We start from the raw sequence: 10,217 nt of genomic DNA, 5'->3' as shown, positions 1-10,217 counted from the left end.
TGGTGCTGAGGAATGGAACCCAGGGCCTCAGGCATGCCAGGCAAGTGCTGTACCACTGAGCCACCTTCCCAGCCCCAATGAGGGGGAATCTTATAACCTACTACTAAATGAAAGTAGGTTATAGAATTTCTTTATGGTGAACCCAAGGCAGAAAGGAGGGAATATTACAGGTTTGATGATCCACCTTGTGGATGAGAAATTCTACTTTCAGTATTCTGCCTTGAGGCAGGAGGTATGGGACAGAAACCATGGGTAGAAATAAAAAATATATACCATGGCACTATGTTACCAGAGGACCAAAGATCATCAAACGTTTCAGAAAAATATCTAACAGCAAGAATGTGTTAGTTTCAAGTCATAAAATAATCACTCAAAACAAAATAATGCCTGTTGTGGAAGCAGATGGCTATAATTGTATCGACTCAGAAGTGGAGATGGAATGAGTGTAGTCTGAGGCAGGCCCAGGCAAAAATGTGAGAACCTTTCTGAAAAACTAACCAAACACCAAAAGACTGGTACAACACAGAACCATGTCCTCAGGGCAACTCCCAGAACTGAACAAAAAGAAAATAGTAAAACTAAAAATACAAAATAATCAGATGGCTATGGATGCATGAGTTTACTTTTGGTTTTACTATCTTATTCCATTGGTCTACCTGTCTGCTGTTGTACCAGGATCACACACTATTTTGTTAACATGGTTCCGTAGTCTTTTCTTAAAATTGCACTTGATTTTTTAAAATTGTTATTATAAAGGTGATGTACAGAGGGGTTACAGTAACATAAGTCAGGTAAAGATTTCTGTTATTTAATTTGAAATGAGGTATTTGTAATACCTCCTTCACTGTGCCCCACCTCAGTATTGCTTTAGGTATTAGGATTTTTTAATGTTTCCATGTGAATTTTAGGATTGTATTTTCTATTTTTAAAAACAACACCCTAGGGTGTCGGGAGAACTGGATATCCACATTTAGAAGACTGAAGGTATATCCCTATCTTTCATCCTGTGCAAAAAATAAGTTCAAACTGATTAAAGACCTTAATATAAGACCTGAAACTTGGAAACTCAGAGAAAAACATTTGGCAACATACCCACAGGTTAGGACTTTCTCATTAGGACCACAACAGTTCAGAAAATAATTGAAAAATTGATAAATAGAATCACATCAAATTTAAAAGCTTCTGTATATTGATGAAAACAGTTATAAAATTGACAAGACAGCCTAAAGAATGGGAGAAAATCTTTTCATGGAATTCATCTGATAAGGGATTCATATTCAGAATATATAAAGGACTAAATATATCAATACTAAATGAACAAAAAAATCTAATGAAGCCGGGCGCTGGTGGCTCACGCCTGTAATCCTAGCTACTCAGGAGGCTGAGATCTGAGGATCGCGGTTCAAAGCCAGCCCGGGCAGGAGAGACTGTGAGACTCCTATCTCCAATAAACCACAAGAAAACCGGAAGTGGCGCTGTAGCTCAAGTGGTAGAGCGCTCGCCTTGAGCTGAAGAGCTGAGGGACAGAGCCCAGGCCCAGAGTTCAAGTCCCACTACCGACCAAAAAAAAAAAAAAAAAAAAAAAAAAAAAAAAAATCTAATGAATAAATGGATTAATGAATTGAACAACCAGTTCTCAAAAGAAGTACAAATGGTCAATAAATGCATGAAGAAAATTTCAACCTCCTCAGCCACCAAGTAAATGCAAATTCAAACTATGTAGAGAGCCAGGCACTGGTGGTTCATACCTATAATCCTAGCTACCCAGGAGACTGATCTGAGGATAACAGTTCAACCCCACCCCCAACACGAAAGTTCATAAGACTCTTATCTCCAATTAACTGCTAGAAAACCAGAAGAGGCACTGTGGTTCCAAGTGATGGAGTGCTAACCTTGAACAAAAAAACTCAGAGACAGCACCCAGGCCCTTAGTTCAAGCCCTGTGACCACCACCAACAAAATAACTACATAGAGAAACTTAGATGTGGCTCCATAGTAGAGTGCTTACTCAACAATAAATATGCCTTGAGTTTAATCCCCAGCAATCTCCCCCTCACACACACACAAAAAAAGGACTTGGAAAATAAATAACAATAAATCCCCAAACTACACTGAGATATCTCTTCATCCATGTCAAAAAAACAATCATCAAGGAAACAAACAACAGATGTTGGCAAGAGACAAAAGGAATGCTTGTACTCTGTTGGTACGAGTGTAAATTACTGTGCCTTCTATGGGAATCAATATGGAGTTTCTCAACAAAACTAAAAAAAAAAAAAATACCTTGTAATCCTACTGTACCACTTTGGAGGGTATACCTGAAAGAATGTAATTCAGGATACAGTAGAGAAACCTTCACACTTATGTTTTATTGTGGCACAATTCACAACAGCCAAGATAAAGAATTAGCCTATACTTGTCATTGACAGGTGAATAGATAAGTCCTTTTGTACTTTATAATCTTTTTGAATAAAGTCTAAGTCCAACTATTAATACTTCCAACACAACTAGGCTGACAGACATGGACCATTGGTTAGGTCTCATGTTTATGCCTGGGCTGGCAATGAGCTGTGATCCTCCCAATGTCTTTCAGGTAAAGGAGATTGCAGATGTGAGTCACCAATACTCATAATCTGGAGACTTTTGAATGAAGTAATCGTGTGTGTGTGTGCGCACACGTGTACATGCCAGACCTGGGGCTTGAACTCAGGACTTGGGCATTGTCCCTGTGCTCAAGGCTAGAGCTCTACCACTTTGAATCACAGCATAATTTATGGATTTTTAGTACTTAATTGGGGATAAGAGTCTCACATGCCGGGCACTGGTGGCTCACGACTGTAATCCTAGCTACTCAGGAGGCTGAGATCTGAGGATCGTGGTTCAAACCAGCCCAGGCAGGAAAGTCCGTGAGACTCTTATCTCCAATAATCCACTAGAAAACTGGAAGTGGTGCTGTGGCTCAAGTGGTAGAGCACTCGTCTTGAGCTGAAGAACGCAGGGACTGCGCCCAGGCCCAGAGTTCAAGCCCCACGAACTGGGGGGGGGGGGGGGGGGGGGAAGAGTCTCACAGACTTTCCTGCCAAAGCTGATTTTGAACCACAATCCTCAGATCTCAGTCTTCTGCGTAGTTAGGATCACAGGCATGAGCCACCCATGTCTGAATGAAGGAATCTTAATGGAGGTTAACAAGTGAGAAGTGGCAAGAATCATAATGCGTTATGCCTAGAAGATGATGGGGGCCAATTCCAACTCGGCTGACTTCCATGTCTTGTGTTTCTCTGCATGGAGGGGCATGGAAGTTACCAGAAGCCAGGAGCCATTGGACTACAGGTTGTCAAGGTCAGACAATGGGAGGTCTAACTTACAAATGGTATTAAGCTACACAGTGGTAGAATATAGCTTCTCATCTAGGAGGAGTTATTTTGCTAGCTAACATTGGCATGAAACCAAACACTGCTCCAGGAAAACCAAACACTGCCTGTAGGAACCATCACATCCACACATGGAGCCAGAAAAAGGGGGCAGAGATACTTTTTATTAGTCACATAAGTAGAATTGCTTGTCTGTCTCTGTCTCTCCTCCTGCTGGTACTGGGGCTTGAACTCAGGACCAGGGTACTTTGCCTTAACTTTTTCACTCATTGCTTGTGCTCTACTACTTGAGCCACAGGCCCTTCTGGCTTTCTGCTGGTTAACTGGAAATAAAAGTTTCATGGAAGCCGGGTGCTGGTGCCTCACGCCTGTAATCCTAGCTACTTAAGAGACTGAGATTTGAGGATAGCGGTTCAAAGCCAGCCCAGTCAGGAAAGACTATGAGACTCTTATCTCCAATAAACCACTCAGAAAACCAGAAGTGGCCCTGTAGCTCAAGTGGTAGAGTGGTGGCCTTGAGCTGAAGAGCTGAGGGACAACATCCAGGCTGAGTTTAATCCCCAAGACCAACAACAACAACACAAAAGTTTCATGGAATTTTGTTCCCAGGCTTTAAACTGTGATCTTCAGATCTTAGGCTTCTGAGTAGTTAGAGTTACAGGCATGACTCAGTGGTCATGACTTACCTCTTCATTTTCTTGTGGCTTCCTTCTAAGAGGATACATGACAGTATGAAATTCAAAGGGAGAAAGAAATGTTACATTGAATTGAGAAAAAAGCTGAAATCTTTCTAAGGCTTGGAATAAAACAAGAATGCCCTATTTTACCCCTTTATTCAGCATAATGCTGGATGTCCTAACCAAAGCCATGTATCAAGAGAAACAAATGGCAGACAAATTGAAAAAGAAGTCTTATGGCCACTGAATGTGAAAAGATTTGGTCTTACAAATAGCACTCCTCCCCATAAAAGCTGTATCAAGATGATTAGAACTAAAAAATAAATTCACAGAGTTTCAGGATAGAAGTAGACATACCAAACTCAGTAGTATTGCTATATGCCAATAACAAGTTATTAGAAGGAGATATCAACAAAACAAGCCCATTGACAATACCTAGGAATAAATTTAACCAAAGAAATGAAATATTTCTTTTTCTTTTTTTGTCGGTCATGGGGCTTAAACTCTGACCTTGGGTTCTGTCCCTCAGCTCTTCAGCTCAAGGCTAGAACTCTGTCACTTGAGCCACAGTGCCACTTTTGGTTTTCTGAGTGGTTTGTTGGAGATAAGAGTAGCATAGCCTTTCCTGTCCAGGCTGGCTTTGAACCACAATCCTCAAATCTCAGCTTCCTGAGTAGCTAGGATTACAGGCATGAGCCACTGGTGCCCAGCTTGAAATATTTCTATTATGAAAGTTATAAAACATTGATGAAAGAAATTAAAGAGGACATGAATGAGGGAAAGATCCCCCACATTCATATATTCAAAGAATTCATGTTGTTAAAATGTTCCTATTACCCAGAGAATTTACATAGTCAATCTATATAGTTTCCCCAAGTAGCTGGGATTACAGTTATAAGCCACTACACCTGGCTTAAGACTGTAAAATTGTAAGAGTATACTAATAAACAAGAATGACTGAAAAGTTGCAGAGTTAGGCCAAGAAATTAAGTACAAAAACACTCAGCAGGAAGGGCAGGCTATTAGAAAAGGAACAAAAGTCCATGATTTTGCTTTATCTCCTAAGATGTATCATGGTTGTTTCTTACAATTTCATTTCCATGCCTCTGAGTCCAAGTTGTTGAACTGGACTTGCTCCGGATAGGATGTGTTTTTTGTCTTATGTGTTGCAGGGTTGATTGCTGTAGAAACATACCTTTGAGCCAACTTAAGCAACTAAGGGGCATGAGTTGGAAGAAAGCATAGGGAACTCATAGGACTCAAGAACATCTGAACTGTGTCACATGGGACCTATAAATCCTTAGGAAGCCAGGCACTGGTGGCTCACACCTGTAACCCTAGCTACTCAGGAGGCTGAGATCTGAGGGTTATGGTTTGAAACCAGCTGGGGCAGGAAAGTCTTTGTGTGCGTCTCTTATCTCCAGTTAACCACCATAAAACCAGAAGTGGTGCTGTGGCTCAAACTGGTGGAGCACTAGCCTAGAGTGTGAAAGCTCAGGCCCTGAGTTCAAGGCCTATGACTGACCAAAAAAAAAAAAAAAAACTCCTTAGGAATTTAGTTGTACTGCTGTTGTACCTCAGTCAAAATCTTCAAGTAATGGAAAATGGTACACTGGGTTGAGTGGAAAAACCAGAATATTTGTAATATACTACAAGTGAGTTTTAAATAATAAATGAAATCTAAGTTGTTATTGAGCTGAAGGTGACCAAAAAATGAAAAATAGGGATTCACAGATATAGTGTGTGTTGGGGGGGATATGATCCAGTCACCCTGGAATGGCTCTACCTCTTGGATACTGCTCAACTGAAGACTGTGTATCTAACACACAAGGTTTTAGGGGCCATTTAATATCTAACCCATAAATAAACGATCAGCTGAGTGACACCACCCACTCCCTCTGTTATTATTGAGTTCAGGAGACCCTTCCCAAAAGACCACCAGAGACCAGCACCAATGTAAAGGCAAGGGAGTCTTTATTGTAAGCTCTAGCTTGGTCCTCCAGGCACTCGGCAACCGGTGATGCTAAGAGGCCCCAATCATATGGTTACAGCACATTTTATACACATGAACAAACAACTTTAGGGGAATTCCAGTTTGGCAAGCATTTGATTGGTTAATCTTTACACAGCAACACTAGTTCAAATTTCATTGGTCCCTGTTTTGGGTCCAAACCGCAAACGGTCATGAGACACAGCTGGGCATTGTTGATTAGCCAAGTCTAGGCAGTCTAGGGGTTATTTTTGCTGATAGAACATTTTGCTGTTTTTCTTGGAACTTGTTTGTGCAAGGGGTTATTTTTAGGGTTACATTTAAAATGGCTTCTACAGTGCAAGATGGAGTGAGTCCGGCTCTTCATTTCCCCCTTCTTATCGAGACTGAGAGAACCAATCAAGGTTTCCTTTAGCAGAGCTCTACACCGGGGCCCAGAGGGCCATCGATTCTAAGGGGCTGAATTGAGCTCTCAAAACCATAAGCTGGACTGTATTTATGTGCTCTTTAACAAATGTTACCAATTGATTTAAAATACAGGGGCCCAGTGTTAGCACTATCAGAAGAACAAGCAAGGGTCCAATTAGAGTTGACACTAGGATAGTCAATCAGGAAGAATGATTAAACCAAGATTCAAACCATCCCTCCCGATGCTCCCTCTCTCTTTTTCGTTTGGCTAATCCTTCCCTCACCTTTGTTAATGACTCCTTAATAACTCCAGAAAGGTCTGCATAAAAGCAGCATTCTTTCCCTAATGCAGCACACAACCCGCTTTGTTGTAAAAAACACCAAATCCAACCCTCTTCTATTCTGCAACACTACTTCAGCTAGGGAATCGTGTGATTTTTGAAGAAATGAATTTTCTAGCTCCTTTATGTCCTCCTCTATAGCGGCCCTTAAATTTGCATAAAAAGCCTTTTGGGTCACTAAAGAGGCCACTCCCATTCCCAGTCCAGCCAAGCCTATCAGGCTTCCAATGGTGATAGCAGTAATTGGTTCTCTTTTTGTCCTGCTATGCCAGTTGTCTAATGACATTCTAGTTAGCATTTCCTCTTGGGTATGGTAAATTAGCCTGGGTAGAAGCTGTACTAAAATACAAAAAGAGTTCTTTTTATCCTTAGCGCAATTAAGTACTTCTAAGGAGAGGAAAGGGGTCAAACCGGTGGAACAAACCCACCATGTGTTAAGGGGGGGTATCAAGTATCCTGTTAGGTTGGAATGATCATAGGTCTGGTTGCACATCTGAAAATATTTTGCAGGCACCTGCCCTACGCAAAGCCCCTGTCCTGTTACCGTCTGCATTGTTATCCGTGCGGATTTCTGTTTCCACCGGCATTGGGCATCACTATTGCTTACGGAGATATTTTGTGTCACTGCTATACCTTCATAAAAAGGGAATTGCACATCATAGCACATCCAGCAAGAAGCAGTAACCTCAGGGTGAGTTTCATTGAGGACCTTGTAGGTGTGTACCAACATTTGCCTAATGGGTCTTCTGAAGCAGAGAGGACCCCCGAAGCAGTGGGGACCCCGGGAGCCGGAGATGGTTGGTTGCTTTTCCTGGAGGTTTTCTCCTTTTTGTTTGGTCTATGGCTGGAGGCAGGTTTTAGTACAATGTTGGGTCCCACAGCCTTAGGAGGGGCAACGGTTATTCTCAGCCTGACTCCCAAAAGTCCCCCTTCGTCCCCAGGTGTTAGTCAGTTGACATCATAAATTCTTACCCCCCATGGCAACCCTCCCGTCCAGCGCTTGTCCTTTCCTATTTCTGAAAATTGCATAGAAACAGGGTGACACTGTCCTTCCATTCTTTTCCACTGATAACCGGGTGACCATTGTGTTCCTCCCAATACTGGAGCCACCTGCACTGGGGCTCGTCCCCTGGCACAAGGTGGTTTGGATCTTCTTGTCAGTGTTAGTAAATCTCCCTTTCTGGGGGCTGTCCACCAAATGTCACCAGTTGAAACACAATCCTATGAGCCACAGTAAAATCTTTCTCCCCCCCTCCCAACTTTTCTCACTCCGAACATTCACAGAGGTGTCCTGGACATACATACAAGGGGCAAGTTTAGGTTACTGCATCAGATTGGGATAATTGCAGTAAGCTACCCAAGTCAAACTCCAAATCGGGGAACCATATCCATAGCAGTGCTACTCGCAAAGTGAAATTTAACCCTTCCTGTGTAGCGAAGTTGAAGATTTCCCACATTTGGTTTACAGGTTGGTGTGTCATCTATTGTTCCCAATATTTCTAAGGGGGTTAAGCATCCTGTTAAAAGCAAGCTTATCATTTTTGCAGGCTGCGATGCAGTTTAAGCTTAAGAGGGTTAGGGTTATACTAGTTCCCACTCAGGCTCCTTTGGGTTCAGGAAAAAGACATGTGGAAGCCGCCGTGGCATGTGAGTGACAAATCCAGGAGGCAATCCGTCCACTTTTGGGGGAGGTGGAGGGCACATCGTGAGGATCACCACGTACAGTCGTTTCCAGTGAGGCTTTAGAGTCTCTTGTTGGTGTCTCTCAACATAGATCCAGTATCCTGGCTAGAAATCCTGGCTAGAAATCCTGGCTAGAAACCATGAGGCTGCAGTGGAGGTTCAGTCTCATATCATGCCTTTAAGCGGGGCTACACCTCCTGCAGGGCTCTTAGGGAATGTAAAAGATCAGAGTCATCTAATTCCACCAATAGATGTTCATATAAATTGGGACGTATAGAAGGGGGTACACCAAACATAATTTCAAATGTGATGGCTCCTAGTTTGTAAGGGGAATTGCGTACCTTATAAAGGGCATAGGGAAGGAGGGCCATCCAGTCTCCGCCAGTCTCCATGGTCAATTTAGTCAGGGTCTCTTGTAGAGTTCTACTCATTCTTTCTACCTGAACTCTGGGGTCTATAGGCACAATGTAATTTCCAATCAGCCCCCAGAATAGATGCATATCCCTGACTCACTTTGGAAACAAAAGCAGGTCCATTATCCAACCCTATCATCATGGGGAATCCACACCTGGGTAAGATGTCTTCCAGCAGCTTCTTAGCAACTACCTGTGCTGTTTCACATTTAGTGGGGAATCCTAAAAAAGTATCTATAGAAACTAAAAGATACTTATAACCATACTTGCCAGATTTTACCTCAGTAACGTCAACCTCCCAGTAGGCTCCCGGGTCTGTCTCCACGTATCCGACTTCCTGGGTTGGTTGAGTTGTGGATGGTGTGGCAGGCTTTACAATCGGTGGCAATTTGTTGAATCTTGGAAGTTGCACTTTTGATCTTTATTTTTGCATGTCTAATCGAGTCCAGCATCTTTCTTTCTCCCATGTGAGTGGATTGATGCATTTTTCCTCAGAATCCTATCTCCCATCTTCTCAGGTCTATTACCTGGCCTTGTAAGTCCCACTACCATCCGTTAAGACACTGTGCCCCAGGGGATAGTCTCAATCCAGTCCAAATCAGCATCTGAGTACTGTGGTTGCTCAGCTAAGTTCAGGGGCCCAGGATCTGGTAGACTGACTACCTCCATTGTCTCTTTTTGTAAAGCTATTTTCCAGGCAGTCTCATCTGCCAAGTTGTTTCCTCTAGAGACTGTATCTCTGGATTTCTGGTGTCCTGGACAATGTACTATTGCCAGTTTCTTGGGTAGCCACACCGCTAAGAGGGCAAGTATTTCTTCTTTATTGTTTTATAGTCTTTCCTTCTGCTGTCAACAGCCTACTTTCCTTGTAGATGGTACGTGGGCCGTGGCAAAAGCATACCGGCTGTCAGTATATACAGTCAGTGTTTGTTCTTTACACAGTGTGAGTGCTTGGGTTAGGGCTATCAGTTCAGCTTTTTGGGCTGATGTCCCCATCGGGAGGGGCTTGGCCCACACCACCTCATCTTTGTATGTTCACCCCTGGTTGCTGGCCTCAGGGCAGCCTAATGGTAACTCCATGGCTAGGCCCTAAGGGAAATCCCAAACTCCTCATCCTGCCCCCAGTGCTCAGCAATCTTACCAACATGGTTTGCTCATTTCCATTGGAAAGCACTCCCAGGCTTTAAGCTATCTCTCTCCTTAGCTCTTTTATTCCTTTTTATCACCAAAATTTAGTGTGTTTGTGTGTGTGTGTGTAGATGTTTAATTTTCATCCTGCTCAGCTAAGGGCTGGGCATGAAAAGGGCCTTTGAGAGTCCTTCCCAGGGGAATAC

Source organism: Dipodomys merriami, unplaced genomic scaffold (genome assembly GCF_024711535.1).
Source record: "Dipodomys merriami isolate MVZ:Mamm:240054 unplaced genomic scaffold, mDipMer1.0.p SCAF_59, whole genome shotgun sequence".
Taxonomy (NCBI): Eukaryota; Metazoa; Chordata; class Mammalia; order Rodentia; family Heteromyidae; genus Dipodomys; species Dipodomys merriami.
The sequence above is the reverse complement of the archived record's forward strand: the minus strand, read 5'-3'. Positions refer to the sequence as shown.